This window comes from Anastrepha ludens, chromosome 2 (assembly GCF_028408465.1).
Source record: "Anastrepha ludens isolate Willacy chromosome 2, idAnaLude1.1, whole genome shotgun sequence".
Taxonomy (NCBI): domain Eukaryota; kingdom Metazoa; phylum Arthropoda; class Insecta; order Diptera; family Tephritidae; genus Anastrepha; species Anastrepha ludens.
The window spans coordinates 28,650,514-28,677,791 of NC_071498.1; the positions used below are offsets into that span (position 1 = coordinate 28,650,514).

The following is a 27,278-nucleotide window of genomic DNA, read 5'->3' on the forward strand; positions in this document are numbered from 1 at the left end:
TTGCTGCGTACTTGCTCGATAGTAATTTCGATGCTGTCGATGGTGTTCGTGTGTTGGTGTGTCTGTGTGTTTGTGTGTAAGATTGACGCTGATGCTGATATGAAGCTGTTACGTGTGCTGGTGCTGCTTGATTTCAGTTTGTTTATTTGTCGAAAGTTGTTCAAGTGCAATGCGACTATGGATGCGTGTATGTGTGGATGCGTGGATGTGTGCCTGCATGTAGTTTAGTTGGATATTTTGCCATAACCGCACTTTTGCTTCTACTGCCATGGAATTGCTGGCGTTCAATTTGTTTTTGATGTTTATATTTTTGCTATTTCTTGCTGCCTTATTGACTTGTACACGCACACACAGGCATATGTCGAGATTTGTAAATATGAATGGCAACGAAATACGGTTTTGTGCGTGTATTAATCCAGATTTTCAGATTTTCATCTTTTCTTCAAGAAATTTTACCACAATTTAACGTCTGTACGAATGCTAAATGTTTTTTTCTTTGTTTTGTATTTATGTACGAGTATATAAAATTTAGGGTGAGTAAGTTGACTGACGTTGAAATAAGTTTGGGATTATAGTTTTTTTTCTAATCTAATTCAGAAGTTGATTTTAATTTGAACTTCATCGTACGTTTTGTAAATTCTGTCAACCGTGCGCACTTTTTGCTAATTCATTTCCATAAGTAAATGTATGAGATTTTCTGATTTCGAGATTTGAAAGCCGAAAGCTGAAAGTTGCCTGCCTTTGAATGTCAGGCATAAGTTGGTCATTTCGAATCGATAATTATCAGTGGAGAAAGCAGTTACTTGGCATACCTATGGAGCATTGGGATATGTGGCCCCTCAGTCGTTGTCGTGTTGTCGAAAATGTTTGATGTGTCCTCTTCAATGGTAATGAGATGGATGGGGAAGTTACGCTTTTGAGCCTGTGTTTTTGTTTTGTACGCGCGCCTGCAACTCCTTAGCGCTATCGCTTGCTGTGCTTTCCCTTTCTCACCGCCTATCCGGCCGTTTCGTTATTTTATTGTCGCAGTTGTGTTTTGGAATCCAGAATGTGCGCCTATTTTTGTTTTTGTTTTACATGCTTTTTGCACTTTCTTTCACACGTATTTAGAGTTTTGGATTTAGTTGAATATTTCTGCCGCTGAGGGATGAGTTAGTCTTGGTTTTGCCGCGCTGCGTTGCGTTGCGTTGCTTGCCAAAATGTATTTTTATTATATCTTTCCGGGGCTACAGTCAGAATTTCAGAATTCCAAAATTTCTTGCGTTTTCCGCATAATGACTTCCGTTCTACTGCATAGCGTAATTTATGCTGCTGTTTATATACATACAAACATACATATAAAATAATTTTATGTGTGCGTTGGAATCACTTTGATAGTGTTTTATGGGTCGCCATGAATGTTTATTGTCCATGCTCAATTTCGTTATGCCAGTATGCAAGAAATACTATGTAGATATGTAAGAATATATACAAACTTTGTTTTGTGATTTGGATAATCATAATTTGGCTCCTTTTTGGAGTTCCTCATGCGAGATTTGTTACACAAATTTTGAAAATGGCTGAATGTTAAGTTTGCTTTCATTGAAAGGTTTCACTTGCATATAAATTATTTTAATTGAAATGCGTAAAAGTATTTTTGAAAAATTTTAGTATCTATTAATTTAGAGACGCTCGACATTGTTGTTTGCGTAATGTTTCAAAGAGCCAAATGTGCCAAAAAGATTTTTTGCTAATTCGCAAAGGCCGACTGCATTGATGAATTTTGATAAATCTAAAAAAAATTGAAATTAGAAGAACAATTTTTGTGTAAAAAATCATAAACTTTGTTTTGCTTTACGACACGAAAAATTTACTGCTGTACATCTAACTACAAATTACTTTAAGGCTTAAATAAGAATTTTCAAAGGTACAGCAACAAACTTTTGGAATTTTTACAGCTGCTCTAAACTTTAAGACATTAACTTTTTTAAATTTTTAAAGCTAATTTTTTTTTATTTTTTTTTTATTTTGTTATGTCGTACAAATTATTAAATTCGTTGTTTTGATTTTTGATTTTCATATCGAATCGGATTATGAACCTTGAATTTCTTACTGATTATTTATGTTAATATTGCAAAAAAAAAACGAATTTTAAAATTCTCTATAAAATTTAACACCCAAATTTCACAAACATATTTTGAAATAAACTGAGTTTTCAAGTTTCTTCTATAAAATTTAACACCGAAATTTCATAAAAAATATTTTGAAATAAATTGAGTTTTCTAGTTTCTTCAATAAAATTTAACACCCAAATTTCACAAAAATATTTTGAAATAAATTGAGTTTTCAAGTTTCTTCTATAAAATTCAACACCCAACTTTCACAAAAATATTTTGCAATAAACTGAGTTTTCAAGTTTCTTCTATAAAATTAACACCCAAATTTTCACAAAAAAATTTTGAAATAAATTGAGTTTTCAAGTTTCTTCTAATTACTCACCACTTGTTTCGAAATCTAACTGTTAGTGCCGTGCCATAAATTTCGCTACGTTAAAGACCTTCCACGGCGCTAAGCTTTTTACGAAAAGCGGATTTTTTGTTACCACGTAAGTTTTCTAGCGCTTTTTGTTTAAGCTGAATTGAGAAAGAAATTTGGTAATATTTTCGATTTGGACCCCCATAGCGCAAGTTTATGTTTAATTAAAACTTTTTTGCTAATTTTCAATCATTTCGACTTTTATTTAAATACAATAATAATTTTTCCCATGAGTCTTAATTCGACAGATGCAAATTTGAAGCACTTTTTGGTTACGCTTAAAAAACTCAAAGGTTCAATTCTTGCAAGGTTTTAAAAAATTCGACTCTTCGATTGCGATTTTAATGAATGCCACAATTTTTATAACATAGTTTTATAGTTTGGGCTTGGGAGTTTTATGAATATTATAAATTTTGCAATTCTCCTTTCGGAAATATTTCGATTTTGATTTCCGCGCTTCAAAAAATTGTTTTATGAATATCATTTGATAAATTTGGCTATTCTTATGACTGAAACGCTCTAATTTTGTTTGTGTTGGTTAAAAAATGATTTAGTCCATTTTGTTTGTTATATTTTCTAAAATATTTAATTTTTAGTTTTACGACTGAAATAATACGATTTTGTGTCTGACGCTTAAAATTTCTTTGAAATATATATTTACTACGCTAAATTTCTGAATTTTTGTGTTTGAAATATTATTATTTTGACTTTAACGCTTAAAAAAGTGTTTTTGATAAATAAAAATTTGAATTTTATGACTAAAATATTACAGTTTAGAGCTCGACGCTTACGAAAATTATTTTTTGAATTTTATTTGCTGGATCCAGCATTTTTAAGGCTGAAAGATTATAGCTATGACTTCCATATTAAAAAAAAAAAATGGTTTATGAAAATGATGCGTTAAATAAAGCAAGTTTTGTGACTGAAAAATTGTTTTTTGATTTTGATTTGGATGATTAGGAAAATTGTTTTACCTATTTTGTTTATGTTGTCTACAAAATTAAAATTAAAATTTTAAAGCTGAAATAGTATGATTTTCACTCTGATGTTTAAAAAATGGTTTTATGTATAATAATTAAAAAATTTAAATATAAATTTTTACTGAAATATTTTTTTGTTTCTTCTAAGATTGAAAAAATTATGATTTGGAGTTTAGGACTGAAATATTATGACTTGGAGTTTAAAACTGAAATATGATTTTGACTTTAACGTCTGAAAAAATCGTTTTAAGAATATTTTTTTAGTAAATTTTGAGTGAAATATGGTTTTGTTTCTTTTAAGTTTAGAAAATATTATGATTTGGAGTTCCAAATTGAAATATGATTTTGACTTTGAAGTTTGAAAAATTGTTTTATTAATAAATTTAAATATAAATCTTTATATTTTTTTTTTATAAATTTGTATTGAAATATTTTTTTGTATTTGTATGTAAAAATATGATTTGGAGTTTAAAACTGAAAAATTATGATTTTGATTTTGACGTTTGAAAAATATTTTTTTGTATTTGTATATAAAAAATATGATTTAGAGTTTAAGACTGAAAAATTATGATTTTGACGTTTGAAAAAATCGTTTTATGAATATTTTTTAGCAAATTTAAATATAAATTTTAACTGAAATATTGTTTTGTATTTGTAGGTAAAAAATATGATTTGGGGTTGAAGACTGAAAAATTATGATTTTGATTTTAACGTTTGAAAAAATTGTCTTATGAATATTTTTTAGCAAATTTAAATATAAATTTTAATTGAATAATTTTTTTGTATTTGTAGGTAAAAAATACGATTTGAAGTTTAAGACTGAAAAATTATGATTTTGACGTTTGATAAAATCGTTTTATGAATATTTTTTAGCAAATTTAAATATAAATTTTGACTGAAATATTTTTTTTGTATTTGTAGGTAAAAAATATAATTTGGAGTTTAAGACTGAAAAATTATGATTTTGAGTTTGACGTTTGAAAAAATCTTCCACGCTTAAAAAATATGATTTGGAGTTTGACGGGTAAAAAATTGTTTTGTCATTTTGTTTATATTATCTAAAAAATTTAAATTTGAATTTTAAGACTGAAAAGTTATGTTTTGACTTTAAATTAAAAAAAACTTGTTTTAGAAATATTATTTTAAAAACTTATATATAAATTTTGAGTGAAATATTTTTTTTTGGTCTTTCAGGTTTAAAAAATATTATGGTTTGGATTTGAAAATTGAAATTTGATTTTGACTTTGGATTAGTTTTTTGAATTTGTATGTAAAAAGGAAGATTTGGAGCTTTGGACTGAAATATTATGAGTTTGAGTTTGATGTTAAAAAAAATATTTTATAAATGTTATTAGAAAAAATTTAAATATAAATTTAGGCTGAAATATTTTTTTTCTTCTACGCTTAAAAAATATGATTTGGTGTGTGACGTTTAAAAAACTATTTTGGATAATTATTTAATAAATTGAAATATAAATTCTGACTGAAATATTATTATTTGCACTTCCACGCTTAAGAAAAATATTATGATTTGGAATTTGACGGTTAAAAAAACTAATTTTTTTATGTGCTTTGTTTGTTAAATTTTAAGACTTTTTTGTATTTGTATGTAAAAAATAAGATTTGGAGTTAAAGACTGAAAGATGATTATTTTGAGTTTGATTTTTAAAAAACTGTTTTACGAATATTATTAAAAAAATAAATTTTTACTGAAATATTATTTTGTTTCATCCACTCTCAAAAAAATACTATGATTTGGAATTTGGCGGTTAAGAAACTGTTTTATATTAATGGTAAAACATTTGTTTGTGAATATTATTAAAAAAAATCAAAATAAATTTTGATGGAATCGTTTTTTTACTTATTTGCTTAAAAAAAATATGATTTGGAATTTGACGTTTAAAAAAAGTTGTTTTAGGTTTATTTATAAAATTGAAATATAAATTTTGACTAAAATATTGTTATTTTCATTTTCAGGCTTAAGAAGAATATTATGATTTGGAATTTGACGGTTAAGAAATTATTTTCTGGTAATAGTAAAAAAATATTGATATTATTAAAAAAAAAATTCTATATAAATTTTGATGGAAATATTTTTTTGTTTGACTTCTTTGCTTAAAAAAATGTTATGATTTGGAATTTGACGGTTAAGAAATTATTTTCTGGTGATGGTAAAAAAATATTATTAAAAAAAAATTCAAAAAAATTTAAAGGAAATATTTTTTTTTGACTTCTTGGCTTAAAAAATATTACGATTTGGAATTTGACGCTTAAGAAATGATTTCTGGTAATGGGAAAAATATATTCTAATTATTAAAAAAATCTCAAAATAAATTTTGATGAAAATACAATATATTTTTTTGACTTCTTGGCTTAAAAAACAGAATGATTTGGAATCGGAATTTTGAGACTGAAGTAACGTGATTTTGACGTTTAAAAATTTGTTTTATAAAATTAAAAAAAAAAAAAAAAATTGTTTATAAAGTTTGACTTTGACATTTAAAAAAGTGTTTCATCTGCTTTCTTTGTTATGCTAACTTAAAAATAAAAATTTAAATTCCAAAACTGATTTAAGATGATTTTAACTTTGACCCTTAAGAAAGTATTTGATAATTTTGCAGCTTTTCTGTCTGGAATATTTTTTTTTGACGTTGACGCTTAAAAAACGGTTCTAAATAGTTTAAAATTGTTTTTTGAATTAACCAGTTTATTATAGTGAGACGATATGATTTTGATTTTGCCGCTTAAGGTTGGTTTTGGAATTATTTCTTAATAAGTTTAGCAATTTGAAATTGTAAAATATTATGATTTTGAATTGGGACAATAAAATATTTTTTATGAATTCAATTCACTTTACTCAAAATTTGATATTTAGTATTTTATTTGCTTATTTGACGCTTCGTTTGAATATTAAACGAAATTTTCATTAAACGGAAATTTAATTAAATGAAATTTTAATTGAAGGAAATTTTAATTAAACGCAAATTTTAATTAAACGCAAATTTAATGAAAGGAAATTTTAATTAAACGAAAATTTAATCAAACGAAATTTTAATTAAACGAAATTTTAATTAGCGAAATTTTAATTAAAGGAAATTTTAATTGAAGTTAATTTTAATTTAACAGAAATTTAATTAAACGAAAATTTAATTAAAGGAAATTTTAATTGAAGTAAATTTTAATTAAACGAAAATTTAATTAAACGAAAATTTAATTAAACGAAATTTTAATTGAACGAAAGTATAATTGAAGGAAATTTCATTTAAACGAAAAATTAAATTTTGCATTCCGTGCTAAAAAATGTTGCAAAATATATTTTTAAGTTATATAGCCGTAAGTATATAAATTTTGTGTAATTTTTTTACATTTGCAACATTTTTAACATTTTTATTCAGTTTAAACTGCAGCCAAATAAAAAATTAGAGTTTCGGAACAAATTTTTGCTTACTGTAACGACAAATTTCATTTAAGCGAGATTTTAATTTGAAGCTCAGTAGAGTTGGTTCTCCTTTTTCGAACATTTAAGGTTTTTAATGCTTTCCAAATCCTTCAAAAGATTATTATAAAATAAGCTAATTTTAATTTTGTGCATTGTGCTAAAAAAAAATAATATTTTTTTATCAAAAGAAAAATAGTAATTTTTTATCAAAAGGGAAATAATAATTTTTTATCAAAAGGAAAATAATAATTTTTTATCAAAAGAAAAATAATAACTTCTTATCGAAAAAATAATTGCTTGAAATTTCCGCAAATGTGTCCATACAGTTTTTGTTTGTCTGAAAGCCTTTAAAACATTTTCCAAGGCCTGCGTAAACTAAAGTCATTTTGTGTTTTTGAATTTTTTTTCGAGTTCTACGAAAATTTCTTTTAACATTTTGCATCTCTTTCAAAGGCCATATATTTTCTAGGTGTGCAAATTGCTAAAAGAAATTTTCTAATCAACGTGAACGGTTGTGATTTCTATGCTTGTTGGGATTGCCGGTCTATTTGATTCTTCAATGACATCCAAGAAGCGGCTGCCATTTTTATTAGAGACGAATGTATTAGGTGGTGGTGGTGTCGATGGGGGAAAATCGTTTTTAAAAGATGGTGGCAATAACCATAGGTAAGCTCCGGAGTTTCTATCTATCTTTTGAAAAATGTTTCTTATATTCAACGAAATTGTTAATTTTGTCAAAATTACAACTATTGCAAGTCAATTTTGGTAAATATCAATTTCGTAATTTGGGCAGCTTCTTGGACGCCGTTGAAGAAGTTCGTTGCATGCAGTTAAATATTTACTATTTCACTATTTTCAGTAAATAAGAAACTTAATGGATTTATGTATGTATTTTGATGGCGGATTTGTAAAATGACTTTACTAAAGCTACAAATATGAACACTTGTATTTACATACATATATACATACATACGTATGTATATAAGAAAGACTTCGTGGATGTTTAGTGCTGTACGCGCGTGAATGAAAGTTTGATTCGCCTGAATTTTCTTATTCTATTCTACGCACATTTTCTCTATTTTTGGTTTGATTTTCAAAAATTCGAATTTTTTACCATAATTTCGATATGTTTTTGTATTTTTATCACTAGCTCACCTCAACTTAAAAATTCCTTTTTGTTTTTGTTATCGTTCTTGAATTTGGATGCAAAACGTATTTTGAAATAAAATTGGACGAAAAAGAATTGCCGCTATTAATTTTGTTACAACCAAAACACTCGCCAAAATAGTCGAAAGTCTAAGCATTGCATTTCCAGAGAATTTCGGTGTGCAAAAGCCATTAGCTTATTCTTAAGGGTGGGTTTTTGTGGGAGAGGTGTGTTTGTATATGTGTGCATGCAATACTTGTATGTGTGTCGTCCTTGAAGTAGTCTATTCATAAACTGGGGTGATGCCATTATCGCTGTGCTGCTGCGAGTGCTTAGCTGGGGAAGCAGCTTTTCCTCGTCGTTTTTGTTGTAGTAATTGTTGTATGCTGAAGGGGTTATTTAGCTTTGTTTGTGTTTTATCTGCTACTCCGCTGCTACTACGTTGTTTCTCCTTCAGGTTGCTCCTCTTGTTTGCCATTCTTTAGATAGAAATTTTCGCCGCAAAGGAGAATGAGTGTTTAAAATGAGAATTTTCAACGCCAAAAGTAACTCAAAGTTTTCATCTAAAATTATCACTCGCTGCCTGTGTGAGTATTGAGTTTAGATGTTATGCAAAAGTTGTAGAACTGTTTTGATGTAGATTTTGTTTGACATGCATCTGCGTTTTTTATATGTCTGAAGGAAGCTTTAGATGTTAACCTCAAATTTTATGGATTTCGTCAGAGTTTCAATCGATCGTTACATTTTACAAGGATGCCGGAGTGAAAGAGTAGTTGGTGCCTGCGTAGGAAAATGATAGAATTAATATTGCTAGCGTTAATTGGTTAATTCGATTTAGTAAACGAAATTTGGCAAGAAATGTTTTTTTTATTCAAATTTTATATATTTTTAGTATATATATACAATATTCTTACTCAATCTTAGGTTATTTTCTTATATTTAAATTTTATATATTTTTGGTATTCTTACTCAATCTAAGGTTTACACATTACATCCTCCCTGAAATTACTTTTTATTTCTTCTGTTCGCTCTAGTTTAGGGTATGCAACATTTATTTGGAAGCCTTTGAGAAAATGAGCGTCTACAGAAAGTTTTGCTCTCAGGTCATTAAAATTTCCAAATCCTATCCTTTCTTAAAATTCCCGTTTGATTTTAATTCACTTAAAGTCTCTAGAGAAAATGAACCTGTACAGAAGGTGTTCCTGAAATATGCTCTCAGGTCGTTACAACTCTCAAATCTCATACCTTCATATAATTCCCGTTTGCTTTTAATTCACTTAAAGTCTCTAGAGAGCAGAAGGTTTATACTCTCACTGCGTTTTGTTTTTAGTGTAGTGTAAAGGAGAAATTGATTGTTCATCTCTATTGTGGAGCATTCTCTTTCTTTATTCCTACTAGAACTCTACGCAACAGCATTACGCAACAACACTTACACATTTAATCTTAAATGGCTTAACACAAATTATACGCGCAATGCTCCTATTGCCCGCTCACTAAGAGCATTCAATGAGATCTTGAATTCTATTCTGCTTCATTTTTCAGAAAAAAAGAAGACATTTTTTTCGAAAAAAATAAATGTTTAAAATTTCCATGCATTTTTTCGAAGAAAATAAATGTTTAAAATTGCCATATTGCCAGATTTTTTCGAAAATATTTAGAACATTTTCAAGGAGCTGCGTAAACTAAAGTCATTTTTTTTAATTTTTCAAGTTTTATGAAAATTTCTTTTAACAATTTGCAGCTCTTACAAATGCCGTATATTTTCTAGGTGTGCAAATTGTTAAAAGAAATAAAATAAATATGAACTCAATGAGATATCGACTTCTATTCTGCTTGACTGCTGATGCTAAAGAATGATTTTTGTGAAGTTCTAAGCCCTTTTTTAATTAATTTATGAAATTTATTAATTTATTTATTCAGTAATCTTAGCTCTCATTAGTTCTAAGTGGTCGGTAAAACTATTATAATGAGACAAATAAAAATAAAAAACAAAACAAAAAAAGTGAAAATACAGAGAAAAGCACTGGTTTTATTTCTGACCTTCCTAGCGTCTCCTTACCATACTGCTGTCCGACGATTTTTACGTGCATTTCCTACTTCGCCAATAAAAAAACGTCTTGGCAGAATCAGGTCTACCATCACTAATCGACAATGTGGGAGGACTATATAAGGAAACTTTATCCTAAGCTTGCTCTCACTTCTAATGCTTTGCTACAAAAATTCTTTCACTAGGCAGCTGTGCGTGCGCGGACTCCTAGGATAGCAATTCTATTGTTCTAAATATTTCTGAGCTTCATTGCCTAATTTTTACTTGATTAAATTCTAGTGCAAAATTGTAGAATTACAAGTCATTTCGTTTAGCCGTGATGACGAAATGCTAAACTTTCAAAATGTTGTCATTATGGCGCAAATAATGACGTCACAAAATAAAAAGAATGTCCTAGGGAAAGTCAAGGCAAATTATTTAAGCTTTCCTAAGAACTAAAACTTTTTTTCATAATTCCTAATTCATGCACAATTTGTTGGCCTCAATTCTGATTTCAGCACATTTTTTGGAGTCTAACTACGCTGCGTGTTGTGTAAAATATTTGGTTACCCGATCACTGAAATGATTTTGTTTGTGCTGTTATAAAACTGAATAAAAAATAAGAAAGTTTGTTGTTGCTAAATAAAAATATTATTCATAAGTTCAAAAACTCTGAAACGACTTCTGGTTGTTTGTTTAATAAACAAAGAAATAAATAGGCAAATTAAACTCGAATCCCAAAAAATATTATTTGAAATCACTAATCTTCAACGCGCTCGCCATTTTCGAAGTTACAATTAAAATTAGTAGGCTTAGTACATTTTTCCTCGCAGATATAATATTTCTGATATTCATATCCAAATATTTATAACAAAACATAATTCCGCGAAAGGTCGGTTTGTGTTTAAGATTACACCAAACGCACGAATGCAGTTATTTTACTAAAAAGTTTTGTTTTTTTACAATTTCGTGCACTCACCTGTAAATGTAAAAACGTGATATTAGATTTAAGCTGCTCTTTTGTGGTACACAATATTTTTTTCATAATGCTGAACGATGGTCTTTTGAACAGACTTTCACGCAAGAAATAATTTAGATTTTTGCACGTTGCGCTTTCCAATTGAATATTTATGTTTGTTATGTTTGCTATGCGTGTTTTATGCAGTGCACTTGGTTTGAATATTGTTAGCACTTTTTTTACTTCAAATATTTATTCCGATTTATATGGTTTTGGATGTATATTTAATTACGATCTGTCTGACTTTTGGTAGTGCAATGCTAAATGTGTCCTGTTGAATCCAGTTGTCAGCGCGCATTGGAGGAGCGCTTTCGCGAACACTAAACGGCGAGTGTTTACTCCGCTCCAATACGAGGATCTAGGTGATCCTCACACGTTGACTTGTGCTGATCTATGCTGATGTTCACTGCTTGCAAATCGAAATGAAACTGATCGTAACTGCGCAAAAGTGGCGCCTTATAAAGCGCGCACGCAATGCAACAGCAGCCGCGTACAAAAAAGCAAAAAAAAAAATCCCAGTCGCCGGGTCTATTGTCATAGGAGCGGAGCATAAGGACAATGCCCATAGAAATTAGGTAGACACGACGCTTATCCGTTTCCCGTTGAAACTTGAATTTCAAGTTTATTATAGAAAAATATCAGATCACTGCGAAATTGTTGAAAAACTCAATGTTTTCCTATTGTATCTTTTGGAAATGTATTTGTAAGGTAGGCAAATATATTTGGTGGTGTGAATGGCGAGATATGCCTTGCATTGTATGTATGTATGTGTGTGTGTGTGCCCAAGCGAGTGTATGAAAAAACACACCTGGACCAAAAGCTGGACCAGCATCAATTGCCGGTATTAGCAAACAATAAAAGCGTAGATGAATTGAAACCAGTTATGCCTGCTGCGCTGAAGGGTAACGGCATTTTTGCTCAACATCCTTGACCATTGAACTATCTTTGCTGCTGCAGAATATTCTGCTACGAAATAATCAAAGTGCGAAACGGCGCAACATTCCCATAAATGTAATAAAATATAAAAGTCCACTTTTTGGGCTAAAATGCATAAAATTGTTCTGTCTGATTTTTTGAACTGTATGTATGTATGCTTTTGAATAAACTGTACAATTATTAACATACAAATCGAAAACGAGCGCAAAGCTGAAAACTAAAAATATAAAATACAAAATTTTGCCATCGTTAAAGAAATGCTCTTTTTGCGCCAAAATGCTACTGGAGCTTTTCTTTGAAGGCTACATGGATCCAGTACTATGATATTGAAACGTACCTACAATTATTGAAAAGGCGCTCCTCTGATGAGCTAAAACCCGGGTACACGCAAACATAATGGGCGGACATAATGGACATAATAAGTTCGTAGCGTTTTTACCGAAGACTTTTATTTAAACAAAAAACAGTAATTTTAAGTTGATCAATTATAAATATATTTTCCGTTGAGGAGAATACAGCGGAAGCTGAAGGACTTCTCATTCGAGGTCTTGGAGTAGGGCTTTGACAATTTGTGCAATATGGGGACTGGCGTTGTCGTGAACGAGTATGGTTTGACCATGTCGATCAGGTCTTTTGAGTCGAATAGCCTCATTCTCGCGGTGTAGCTGGCCAATGTAGAGTTGCTTGTTGATCGTGGCATTATTTTCGAGCATTTCCTAGTACATCATGCCCTTCCATGACGATTCAGTACAAAAAGCGTTGCTTTTGACCGGGTGTTGCTCGATGGCAGGCGAGATGCTGAGAAGTAATTTGAAGTTGACTTTCTTAGATTTTTTCGTTGAGCTTGTGAGGTACCCAGGTTCTCAATTTTTCGGTAAATCTCATTGAATTGAGTGATTGAGAATTGTTTTATGATCGCAGTCAATTTTTTCCGCCAATTTACGACAGGTTTGGTGCCCGTCTCCTTCTAAAATGAATTGAGATGTTCTTCATCGAATTCAGAGGTTCTTCCGTTCTTTGTAAAAAATTTTCAAAAAAAAAACGTGATTTTTCTGCCTTACAAGTGTATATAACCCCGTAAAGGAAGAAAAAGCATCTACAACCATCTAGTGCTGTTTATGTAGTGGAGGAGAGAAGCGGGATCTAGCTTGGAGAACTGCTCAGACTATACCCGAAAGGCTCACTAAGGAACCTCAAGCGCCTAGCCGCCAAGCCCGGATATTTGCACAGAAAGTGTTCAATAGTCTCTTTCTCCGACGGATCCCTACAGCTTCTGCAATGGGAGTTGCGCGAAAGTCCAAGCTTCTCCGCATGAGTTCCGATTACTGAGTGACTTGCCATTTGGAGTTGAATGGCGAGTTTAGAAATTGAATGGCGGGGATACCCAGCACTTAAAACGTCCTGCTTCTTTCGTACTGATGCCAAAGAGTTTTTAAGATAGCACCCGATAAGATAGAACTCCATCTGTCGTTAGCTTGTTGTGCAGTTTCCTTTTAACAACTGTCAACTAGGACCCCCATTGATACCCTTCCTGGCAATTTTATCGGCAATTTTATTTTCCTCTATGCAACTATGCACTGAAACCCAGATAAGAGAAATGTTTCCTGCGCGTTCGAGACGCTTGATCTCCTCCTTACAGGAGTTGAGTTGCAGAGCAAAGTTGCAACATATCGACGTCAGGGCGCTGATCACAGCTTGACTATCGGAAAAGATATTTATGTCTCCCTGCCAACAGCGATTACTAAGCATTTTGTATACCTTTAGGATCGTCAAGACCTCTGCTTGTCAGTTGGGAAGGAGACTGAAATATTGGCTGATTTAGAGAAAACCAGCGGGAGATTGCATCTTGGATTCGTTGGTACCTATGTCCGTGCAGATTCTCCCCTTCTTGCAATCTAGCTAGCTTGGAACGATAGCCCTAGCACAACTCTCAAAACCCAGTTTGCGAATGGAGAGATCTGCCCGAAGTACAGGGAAGGAAGGAGATATGCGCCTCAAAATGCGACCGTGTTTTACAGGAGATCTATAAACTGTAATCACCTCAAAAATGGCAAATGACTTACTGAACCTTCCTAACACGCTAGGGAACTTAAACACAGTATTATTAGGTTGGGTTTCTGGACATGAGGGATATGAGGGACCACATTAAAGAATTTCGCTGAAATTGGGAGGGAAATGAATACAAAACAAAATTGATCTTTCTGAGACCATCATCTGTCAGTTCTGTGAAATGGGCACTGAAAATTCAGAACCACATTCTTTGTGAATGTCCCGCACCGGGGAGAAAAAGGCTACAATGCCGTACATTCATATAAATTATGGAACAATAGCCTCAACGAATGCCAAAAATGTTTAAAAAGCCTTATAATATAAGGCTTAAAATAAGCGGCCACCGTAACCGAATGGCTTGGTGCGTGACTGCCATTCGGTAGTCCTCGAGTTCGAAACCAAATGAAGGCACCATTTTTTTCTAATAGGGGTCGCCTCTCGGCAGGCAATGGCAAACCTCCGAGTGGACGTCTGCCATGAAAAAGCTCATATAACCATCCGCCTTTCGGAGGCGGCGTAAAGCTGGACATCTCCCCATTTGTGGAAAAATGTCAAGACGCATACAACGAACTGGAAAAGCTCTTTATATATACTTAGTCCTGTCATAAGTTCTGTTACAAGTTAAGTCCGTTATAGATATTAAATTATAACACTTCTTTAATGAAGTTAGTTTCATTTCATCATGTAAATATTAAAAATAAATTTAGTTTTCATTGAAATGATCACCATTTGCTTTTACACAAGCCTTCAAACGATTAGGCCATTCAGCTATTCCAGCACGCACGGTTTCCATGGATATTAACGTCGCTGCTGCTCGAACCAAAGATTGTTTCAGACTATCCAAATTTCTGAGGCCTTCGACAGGCCATGTTCTCAAATTCTGATCACAAACTATAGTCCAGTGGATTCAGATCTGGACTTCCAGACGTCCAATCTTCTGAGGCTTTGATCCCAGGAATATTATTTTTTAGCCACTGCTAACTGGTTTTTGCCTTACGGACTAGAGCGAAATCTTGCTGTAAGATCCAACGCTCTACATTGAAGAGAGTACTGCTCAACTGCTTCACTATGCCTTTTAAGACATCCTCCTTGTACAATTTTGCCCCGCTCTTAACCCCTTTTTCGCAGAAATGAAGAGATGTAACGCCTTTACAAAACTCTCTCCACCAAACCATTACGGAAGCTGGAGGCAGCGTGTCCGAACCCTTGCAGCAACATATTTTACGTCTTTAGAAATTTTCCAATAGATTTTGCTTATTAAAAACTTCTTAAAAAATTCGAGTTTTCCAATCTGTGAATATTTTCATGGCTGTTGACCGCGCGCCAGCGAAGGAGCTGCTTGCATCTGTCGAGTCTAATTTTCTTCAAGTGCGTTGTCAAAAGGTGATCAGTTGAGCAACGGAAGGCTTCCGTCTTCCATGTGGAGATCATCTCTTGACATGGATCTGTTCGATACATTCATTTCTCTGGACATGATTTTCTGTTTTCTAAGGGGATTTCTGTGAATTCTTTCTCGAACGGCGCGAACCACGCGAGGACAACCACTTCTTTTTCTGTCTGTCACTTCAGATTTTTGGTGAAAACGATTGATCGTGCGTGGATCAAGTGTGGATCAGCGGTTCCCCCACAGAGATCAGAACCAATAATGGGAATCAGTTCTGCAGGAATCATGAAGTGGATCAGCGACTATGTATGCAATTTACATAAAAAGCTATGGTCCGGTGTTTTGTGACAAGTCCGAACAGAAAACTGTTGAATTTTCTTCTAAAACTTGGAAGAAAAGACGTTTGGTCGGTATTATTACAGGACACACTCCACGGGGCCAACATATGATCACCAGTGGAATCATTGAGGACCAGATTTGCCTCTCTTGCTTAGAGGAGGCGGATAGCACTGAACATTTTTTCTGGAGGATATTTTCAGATTTACCAAAGAATCTGGAAAATTTTCTCAGGTCTAACTACCTCCTCTGTTACTTCTCTCTTTTCCCTTTCACTTTCCAGAGCTTTAAATACAATGGGATTTTTAGCCTTACTGTTTTAGGAGCTACCAAATCTCTCGTTGCTTCCTGGCTCGACTTTTCAAATTTCAATTTTCAATTTCTGCTTGATAAGGTTTTGAATTTAAATGTTTCATACTTCACATCATTAAAAAAAATTGTATGGAAACTATTCTGCAAAATATTAGTTGCTATCCAATGAACTGCTATGACTGAAACAAAAAGCTGAACTTCTAAGCATTTTTATTCATTTTAATTCATTCTCGATATGGGCGGCACTATACCAGGTTGTTCAATAAGTTTTGCGGTTCGATAAGAGAAGACGTTGCTACTAGCCTACATTTTTTTGTTATGTTGGTACACTTCATTTAAATCTGTCAATTCATTCTTTGTTTACAAGCCATCCAGTATCGACGTGCCACAGTATTTTCTGTAATGGAAAAAATCAAGTATCCTGCAAAGAATGAATTGTTATTTTTGGAAGGTTTTAAAGCAAAAGAAATTTATGAACGAATGTTGAAAATGTATAAGAGCTTTTCGCCATCAATTAGTATACTAGAAAGATGGGTAGCTGAATTTAAGCGTGGCCGTACAAGCCTTAAAGACGATCCACGTCAAGGACGTCAATAGCAGCCAAAACAAACGTATTGGAAAATCGTCGAGGCATTGAAAGATATTTCGTACAAGCCCTAGGCATCTCATTGGGCAGTATAAGCAATATTTTGACTGAAGTAGAAGAAGGGTTTCAGAGAGCTGTGTGTATAATGGGTGCCGAATTCGCTAACAATAGCACAAAAACACATTCGAATACGACTTTCTCAGCAGCATTTAGAGCGTTTTCGAAAGGATAAAGTGGATTTTGTGCATTGATTCATCACTATGGATGAGAATTGGGTCTCTCATCATGATCCTAAAATAAGACAAGAGGCTAAAGAGTGGTGTGAACCAGGTTCTTCGGCGCCGAAACGAGTTCGTGTCCAGAAATCGGGCAAGAAGGTGTTAGAAGTTTTTTGGGATGCGAAAGGAATTTTGTTTGTGGATTACTTGCAAACTGGTAAAACAATAAATTCTGAATATTATTGTAACCTTTAAAACCAGCTGAAAGAAAAAAATCGTGAAAAAAGAACCAATTTGCCAAAGAACAAATTCTTTTTCATCCGTACAATACACCGTGTTATAAGAGCATTTTGACAATGACTGAAATCCATGAATTAAAGTTTGAATTGTCCGCCGTACTCACCGGAATTGTCCTTTAGGGGCTTCATACATACGTGGAAAGCGTTTTTCATGATGAGGTCATAACAGCTGTGGAGGCGTATTTTGCAGCCCTTCCAGATTCTCACTTCAGCGATGGAGGTCACAAAGTGGAATCTCATTGGAAGAAGTGTATTGTTGTTCAGCGGGACTATACTGAATAATAAAGTGTATTTCCAGCCATAAAATTATGTTTTTCTTATCGAAACGCAAAACCTATTGAACAACCTAGTATATACAAGGGAACGCAAACTTATTCATCCAAATTTGTTTTCGAATATATTTTTAACCAAATAAAAAAAAAATATTTTGAGTGTTGGAAGTTTTTACTTTGAGCTTTACGCGCTCCATTGGTTGTTTGTTTGTACGCTGCAGCTGTCTAGTTTCTTCTTCTTCCTAATTGGTACGATAACCGCTTACGCGATTTTAGCTGAGTTTAACAAAGCGTGCCAGTCGTTTCCTTCTCGTACCAAGTCCTTCTCCACCTGATCTTTCCAGCGCAGAGGAGGCCTTCCTCTTTCACCGCTACCAGCAGCTGGTAGCGCATCGATTACTCTCAGAGGCGGAGCGTTTGTATTCATTCGGACGACATGACCCAGACAACGCAGCCGCTGGATCTTTATTCGCTGCGCTATGTCCAAGTCGTTATAAAGCTCATACAGCTTCAACAACAGCGTTCCATCGCCTGCGATATTCGTGGGTGCCAATGTGCAAAGGTCCAAAAATCTTGCACAGAATCTAATAGGACAGCACGTGGCCACCACTTCAGCGCTTCGACTTAACAGCATGGCGCTATGGAAGACCCGGCGGTTCGGCCACGCTTCTATACTACATACGTACTATGAGTAGTTATAACCAAGAAATCGACTACTCTCCACTACTCGACAGGATCTTCAAGACGAACATATTGCCAAGAAGAGAGTGACAAACTTAAAGACCATGGAGAAGAGGGGAAATCAATTTTTATAAGTATGGATCAAATCCAGAAAATAAAGTTACAGAGTTTTTTCAAAAGAATTATGATTCGAATTATTGGCCCGACTTTCAGACTACAGTATCGTATATCAGGCAGAAGCCCTAGCCATAAAGGAGGTAACTGTATACCTTAACAGAACTACGATAAATATCTTCTCGGATAGGCAGGCGGCCATCAAATCAATGTAGGCAGTTATACTAAGATCAAAGATTGCTGAGGAATGCTAGCAGCTCTAACTGATATTTGCACTGTCTTCAAGGTCAGCCTTATATGGGAGCCGATGAGCTAGCCAGAAAGTTTACTAATCTTCCATTACTTGAAGACAAAGGCAACATTGGAATCCCTATAGTAACTTGCAAATTAAGGATGAGACCACTAGGTTATGGAGAGAAGAAAATACATGTGTTACAACCAGGTTAGGTTGGCTATTAGGTAGGCACTCTTCTAGGCTAGGACTTTTTCTGAACATGCATACTACAGAAGTTGTAGAGACGAGGGAGAGGAAGAAACCGTAGAACACTTCGTCTGTAATTGTCCAGCCTTAGCTAGGAGTAGAGAAAGGTTGTTGGGAAAATACCATTTTGACTCTCTAACGGAACTATCCCTCAACACCAGATAGAACCTACCCTACGCTCCATAAGGGCGTTTAAATGGTTCCATTATAAATAAACACTAAGGTTCCCGTGGTTGCACAGTGGCACCACATTTTTTTTTTGTTTTTTTTTGTGGTGGATGAGGAGGGTTTAAAATGCCTTCGCACTTACAGCGATCGTCGTCAACTGCGTCGAATGGTTGAGCCACTAAAACAATCCCTCCTCCGCTTCTGGGGAGACTCGCTTCCCGGAACTACCTTGCATTACCTCGGGAAGGCCCAGAACGGTGTCCATTAAATGGACCAGTCCTATTCACCTACGTCTGGGTCCACCATATTTGTAGCTGTTATGGATGTTATACGCTATCGAAGTTTCTTTTGCATCTGCAGCAAAGAAGATGTTGCGGTAATATTATATCGTCTTATGCCGTCGTGAGCACGTGGCTCGACTGTCTGTTATTTGTCGTCAGTTTGTAGACAGTCCACCTCCTATCGAGGGCTGATTTGTTTTTCCCTGCGTTTTGCGGTGCCACTCCGCGCGTTGCAGGTGCAGCATTATCCGCTTTGCAAAACCTTTAACTGCGTTCGAACAGTCATGTGATGCACACATGTTATTGATTAAGCTGTCTGGGCTCAGCTGTTCGCCTAAGACTAACTCAAGCGTTCGGCGTTCTTCGTTGAAGCGATTGTAGTAGAAGAACACATGCTCCGAGCTTTCTATTTCATTGTTGCAGCTTGGACAGAACGAAGTGTCCTCAATGTGAAAACGGTGGAGGTACTCCAAGAAACATCCGTGACCGCTCAATATTTGGGCTAAATAGTAGTCTACGTCACCGTGCCTTCAGGTCACCCATTGGCTAATTTTGGGGATAAGTCTATAGGTCCAACGTCCGTTAATAGACGAGTCCCATCTGCTTTGCCATTTTTCTAACGAATGCTGACGTTCTGCAGCTTTCGCTTCAGTTGTCGGCTTTACTCCTTGTCTGTCATAAAGTTGTCCCATATCCCTATTGGGAACTTCCACCACAATGGACCTACATGGTTTAAGTGAGTTTGGCTACTCTAAGCCGACTGCCACAAAAACATAACATAAGCTAAGGAAGATACTGAGATTTGCGGCATAAGCTTGGCCTAGTCTTTGTTTTTCATGTGAGCAATTGTTTGTTGCATGTTCAAGAGTTGGAAAACTAAGCGATTTAGTAACACATAAATATATAAGTCCATAAGAATGAAAAGCGTCTTAGAAGAATGTCAAGAAAACTTTGATTTTCTGTGAGCCTAGAAATATCAATCTCAGCGCTCTTAGGTGTTAGCAAACTTTGGGTAAAAAAAATTTAATAACTTACTTATGATGTACACATCTATTATTTTTATTTTTATTTTTATTTTTATTTGTATTTTTTCGTTTGTTAGAGCTTCCAGTGCAGTGACATTTATGTATGTATGTATGTACGTTCTCCTTTGTTGCATAATTTATTTTTTCTCAACGAAAATTTTGTTCCGCTTTAAACATACCTACATACGTACCAAAGATCAGAGATAGAGATGATTCAGAAAATATATTTTTTTCTGATTTTGCAAAACCGTTGTGCATCCATTAAACATGTTAGGGGTTGGAATTATTGCCCTCTCTAACCACTTACCACCAACTCCGTCAGTCGCTTCGTAGTTCGCGGCGGCGTTTGTGTCGCAGTAGGCACTATATTTTGCTTTTTAAAGTGCTGTTAACCCCTATCGTTTGTTTGCAACACGGGGTTAGAGGTTGGGCCACGACCGTGCCACCTCATTGTACGAGTATACCCGCATACTTGCACTCATACAAACACATTCATGTATGTATGTATGTATGTATGCATGCATATTATTGTGCGATATAATTCGTAAATGGGACATTTCGTTCACAATTAAATTTTTCCAATTTTGCGATGTGTCGCCATTGTGAATTGTTTCAATTTGTGTGCTGTGGTTTGTTATCAATTTTTTTATTGCTCGTTTTAAAGGTTTATCGGGTAAGGGTAGAGGGGTTTTACATTTGATAAAGTTACTTGTTCCGAAATATGAGCTTGGAATGTTATTTTGAATTGATCGAATTTGCTATTGTTTTGATTCTTGTATTTTTAAGATAATTCATGGAGACCCTGGAAATTCGGTTGTATTCGGAGGGTCCGTGTTCAAAGTCCATTGAAGGCTTATACAAAAAATATAATTAGATCAAAAGCCAGATGGAAAATAAAACCAGAATTGGATTTTTTCAGCTATTAAGAGAAGAAGCATTTAGTATATGCTCATATGCACAAGGTGGCGCAAAATTTATAATCAATTTAGTTTTTGAATGACTTTTTTATTATATAAAAAAAATTATTTTGATTGATGAAAATTTGTATTTTGGGAATTTTAAGCAATCGATATATTTTTTAATAGTATATGATTATTTTTTTATACAAGGTGGCGTAAATTTAATCGTTCAATTTTGGTTTTGAATAACTTTCTTACTAAAAAAACTGATTTTGAGTGATGAATAGTGTATGATTACTTTATTATGCAAGGTGGCGTAAAATTAACCATCCAATTTTGTGTTTGAATAACTTTTTTACTAAAAAAAAATGGTTTTGAGTGATAAATTATTTTGTCCTTTAGGTGCTCCATTGCTTGTCAGCAGCTGTCTCGTTCACAAATGTCAAATATGTTTGACATACGACGCCATTTGCAATAATTATAAATCTTATAAATCTTAGATAGGGTGATAAATTTTGCGCCACCGTTTATATAATGCACACACTTTGCCAGCGATTAGGTGTTCCAAAAATCTCAGATATATCAACTCTCTGTTGTTGCTGTTGTTTCTTTGTTCTAAAAATTTAATAGAATTTGTGCGCGATTGACAGAATACGGAAGGTTGGGCATATGACAGTGCCGCTACTCGATACTGAGGGGATTTGATACAACCAGGTGAGAAATGGAACCAGAATCGTGAGTGCAACGAAATTGTACTCGTAGAGTTTGGCTGACAAAAAAAAAAAAATCTTACTACTATTTTCCTTGCTAACACCAACCTAATCTAATTTTTGTTTAACAAATCACTCCATTGCCGAGCGATCTCATTTTGAACAACGCCTTAGGAATTGGAAAAGAAAATTTACTTTGCTTTCACTTTTGACTACTCTGAACGATATTTTTTAGATTATATTGAAAACATCAGGTTTTATAAAAAAATATTTTCGACCTGCTTTATGACCTCCGCGGAATATTGAATTCTGACTATTTTTCGTTGCCAGTTGGTTCACTTTACAAAGAGTTGATTTTTTGGGATGTGCAATTCTAATGATTGCTGCCGCCAGTATGCGCGTGACCCTCTAAAGGGAACCCCAGCATTTTGGAGGGCCGAACTTTTTGCAGACGAGGTAAAAATCAACTTATTTGGAGCAGATGCCAGGCCTTTATATGGCGCGAGCCAATACGGAGCTGAGACTCCAAAATTTCCGAACTGAACTTAAAAAGACGATACTTCAAGTGTGGAACCTAATTAGTCCAAAATACACAAAAAGATTGGTTTACTCCCTACCATGTAGACTTCAAGCTGTAATTGATAAAAAAGGATATCCAACAAAGTACTAAATACCTTCAACTTTTAAAATATAGAAAAAAATAGCTGCTCTTTTTTAAATGTATCATTTCAGCTGCATGCTTTTTTTTGTATTACAATGAAATGAGTGGACACGTTTTTGTGTTTTTCTTGTTGAGAAATGAAATAAAACAAAATAAATAAAATATCTTCATACTCTGTTTTTCCTTATTCGCAAAATATTATGAAATATAGAACACTTTACAAAAAAAAATCCTATCTGTATCAAATAAGGCGTGAGTAGTCTAGATTTAATTCTAGGTTGGTGTTTGCAGAACGAAAACCGGCTTTAGAAATACTGCGCGGATATATCTCAAAGTTCTCCATTGGGAATGGGATGCTGCGTTACATCTGATATTGTTAAACAAGTTCTTTATTTATTCAAAATGATTTCAGTTACCTCGATAAAGACCCTTTATTGGGTGTTTGGCCGAGCTCTTTCTCCTATTTGAGGTATGCGTCTTGATATTTTGCCACAAATGGTTTTTGTGAGGAGCTTTTTCAAGGCAAAAATACACTCGGAGGTGTGCCATTGCCTGCCTAGGGGTGACCGCTATTAGAAAAATCTTGTTCTGTCATTTGTTGTTTTATGCACGGAGATTCGAACCTATCCACCAAACCATTCGACTACGGCGGCCGCCCAATTGGTAGCTATATAATCCAGCTTTGTTATGAAGTGTAAATCGCCCATTACTGTCTACAGCGCCGTAATTTCTTGTGAATTGCTGCAAATTCTGTGCAATACGAGTCTGCAGTGAGATATTTTTTTTGGCCAAGCTTTTGTTTTCACTCTGCACGATCAAAGCACGGCTATGAGGGGCTTTCCCTTCAGATTTCGTGGATATGATTCCAGATTGTACCGATGGAGATGCCGAATGTTGATTCCAGACACTGAATAATTGGTGATGGGTTTCACAAACGGCTTCAGATTTTAGCGCATTTGTTGAATGACTCCTGGGCTCATTTCTAAGGTTCAAATTCGCACCTTGACGAATGTAGAGTACCCTGCCTATTGTTCGCTTAACGCAAGTACCACGAACCGAAGTTCCGTCCGTTTCCTTCTCCTCGGAAATCCCTTTTTAAATTCTAACAGGTAGAGTACCTACGAGTTTCTACGAGTCAATGCGTTTTTAGAAGTAAAATACGCAGACGTAGAGTTAAAATCAGACATGCAAACTCTTCCTTGTTCTCAGAAATTTCCTAGCTTCTTAATATTTGCACATATAAATTTCAATCAAAATCAAAGTATTTTGCCTTATTTGTAGACTAAGAGTATGAAATTTTGCAGAAATCATATCAGATTTACTAATATTCCCGACGAAAAGTGTGAGCCTTGAATGTAATAGTTTACAGCAAGTATTAGGTTTCTTTCGACGCAAATATGTAAAAATGTCTATGCCATGCATATGTATGTATGTATGCTAGAACTGTACGTAGTATATTTGGTAGAGTTCATTGGGTAGGCCAAAATGTGTTGCGTTTATGTAGCTGTCATTGTACTTTCAACCGTTACAAATTGGTGATATCAAATTTTGCTCAGCTTCAAGCTTCCTACCTACGTGCTTCCTACTTCCCTTCACCAATTTAGTGCCCTATTCGTCCTCGCATCCTACAGTACATTGAGCCGCCATTATGCTCGTTAACATATGCATATAAATATCCTCGACTTCATCGTCCTCGCCCTTCTAGCATTTCCGTCTTAGGTCGGTGCCATGCGCCTTCTCGTTCAGCTTCATCGTCTCCCATATTCTAATTTAACTTGAACTCATACAATGACAAACATTTACTATGTTTACCAACAGACACAAACTCAATACAAGCGCATATACCAATGTGTATATGTACGAGTAAATTGACAAAGTTCTCTGCAAACATTATTGGGCTATGTAGTGCATTTTCGCTAAAATTCAGTAAATACAAAATCGTCCTATGTAATGCAGAAATGGACCAGTTCAACTCAACACAGCAGCTTGTAGTTATGCGACAATGGCTCGTGTGTGAACAATCGTAGCCGATGAATTTGTGCGAAGTTTGAGTTTTTTTTGTTCTCTTCTTATATGAAATATGCAGCATTTTCACAGGATGTGATGACTTTTTTTTCAAGAAAGAAGCGCTAAAAGTTTAAATGTGTAATTATTCTGACCGGAACTCAGTTAAAAAATTCACTACAACTAAATTAGCAACAAAAAACAAATAAAGACTAGAATGTTCAGTTCTAGGCTCGTTTTGCTAACAAAATTCTGTTGGGAAATTCACAAAGCAATCAATGGGAATTAATTGGAATCAGTTTAATTATAAATAGTCAACGGCCATACCACTCTAAACATCGGTTCTTGTCCGATCACCGAAATTAAGCAGCGTCGGGCGCGGTTAGTACTCTGATGGGGGACCGCTTGGAAACACCGCGTGCTATTGACATCCAACAATTCTTTAAAAAAGCCGATAGCCCTGGTAGCTAGAGCTTTTATATTAGATTAATCTATAATTTCAATTCTATTTTAATAAATAAAAATAATAGTTATAAGTAGACGAATATATAGTAACAGAATTAAGAATAGAATAATTTTTTGGAATAATCACAATGTTTTTTAACCGAAATCTTTTCATTCTTTTTTTTACGCCACCAAAACCATATAAATTACAGATTCAGTCTCTGTAAAAAATTACCCAAATTTTAAAAATTAAAAAACCCTAAATTTTTAATTGCGTTTTATTTGAAAGTTTTATTTTATTCATTGAAATTTGTTGAATTTTTGTGAACTTTTAAACTATGCCGGAAAAAAATATTAGTTTCGTATTAAATTAAGTAAATAATGATTTTAATACAAAATTATTGATTTTAGTACAAAATTATTATTTTACTTTTAAGTTTTTAAATTTAGTCTTAAATTTAATTAATTAATAATTAATTAGATAAGTAAATGATGATTTTCATACAAACCAATATATTTTCGTTACGAATATGATTTTTTTGTCATTTTAAGTCTGTGCATGGTCAACGAGTATTTATTAAATTTAAATACACGTAAACGAGCATACAAAAAATAAATGTTTGCTTTTCGCTGTGAACACGATTATGTACATATGTGATGATTTTATAAATTTTAATATAAAGCATTTTAACCAAAAAAAAAAGGGTAAAAACATAACAGAAGTGAAACTTTCACGGCAGAAAAAGAAAGAGGGAGAGACCCGAGAGAGAATGAGAGAGAGAGAGAGAGAGAGAGAGCAAGAGAGAGAAAGAATATACAAATAGTCAAAATTCACAAAAAACGGAAAAGGGTCGACCGGTGTAGGTAAACACCGCACACAAGCCGTGACAACAACGCGCACTACTTCGAGCGTTTATCACCCGCACAAACGCAGCGATTAAATTCGACGCCGGAATGGATAGCACTTTATAGGCGTCCCTCGTTAATTAATTAATTAATTCGTTCCGTGCTATATCGAAACCGTGTTATACGAAACCTTGAAATAATATAAATAAAGGCAATGAGTACCGTCTTATATCGAAACCGAATCTTAAGGTGTAAAATTTTATGATAGCTGAAATTTCGTTCCAAATACATACTATATAAATGAAAAAGGAATTTAACTTGAAGAAAAATAAATTAAATTCATTTACAAAGGAACTAAACGCATATGTACTTTCACTTCTCAAAACGAAATGAGATATTTTTTTACAGCAATGAATTTGGGGTATTCCCCTTATTGAACGGAGAAAAAGTTCAAATTTAAAATGCATATTTTTCAAAATCGTTTTATATTGATATCAATTCTGTACGCACAAACACTAGCCAAGAAACGGCCAAGCGCCAAAAAGTAGGCACCAAAAAAAAAAACGCCAAAAAAATTGGCACCAAAAAATTCCCCAAACAGTAGGCGCCAAGGAAATATAACGCCAAAAAGTAGGCACCAAAAATATATTTCCTACAAGTTTGCACCAACAAGCAAGCGTCAAAAAGCAGGAAGTGTTATTTCTCACTAGAAATTAGCAACCACAAGGTAAAACTCAGGAAAAATAGCCTAAAGTGTATCTAAGATATATATATATATATATATTATATAGATATGTATATAAGGTATAGCTCCCTCTCTCCTTTTCCTCTACACTACATCTTTTTTCTCTCTCGCGGAACAAAAATGCGCAAAACGTTGCATGACCTTGAAATTTTACTCTCCATTCTCACTCCTCTATCGACGCCTAAGAAGTTTCACTTAAAAAATTATAAATGTGAATATAAAAATATTATAGGTAAATAAATATGAGGTATTATATGTTTTGTTTTTCATATAAAGTACTCCGAATTACTATAAATTCATCGATTTTTTTACTCAAAGTAGAGAATGAACTTCGGCCAATTTCAGCGAAGCCTAAGCGAAACCGAACTGAACATTTCATGATCCAAGAAATACCATAACAAGCAATGATGTTTTAAAAATACAGCAGGTTAAAAAGTTATATAAGTCTCAAATACATTAATTTCTGCTTGGAACTTATACTCGTATAACAACAGGTGGCGCAAAATGAATCACTCTGTTTTTGAATACATTTTTTACTAAAAAGGAGTTGTAATAGTCTGGGAAGAATTCTAAAATTAAACGAGAATGGAAATTGCTTTGTGATTGTGTCTGGCACACTGATCACTCTGACTAACCAGGACACTCCTTCTTCGGCTTAGAATACTTTGTGAAGATGATAAAATCATATTCCAGAAGGACTGCT

General features: G+C 33.8%; 1 pseudogene; it reads left to right on the top strand.

Annotated features, from left to right (window-relative positions):
- Nucleotides 1–24,853: 24,853 nt before the first annotated feature.
- LOC128856162 (5S ribosomal RNA) lies at nt 24,854–24,970 on the top strand (annotated as a pseudogene).
- Nucleotides 24,971–27,278: the final 2,308 nt, after the last annotated feature.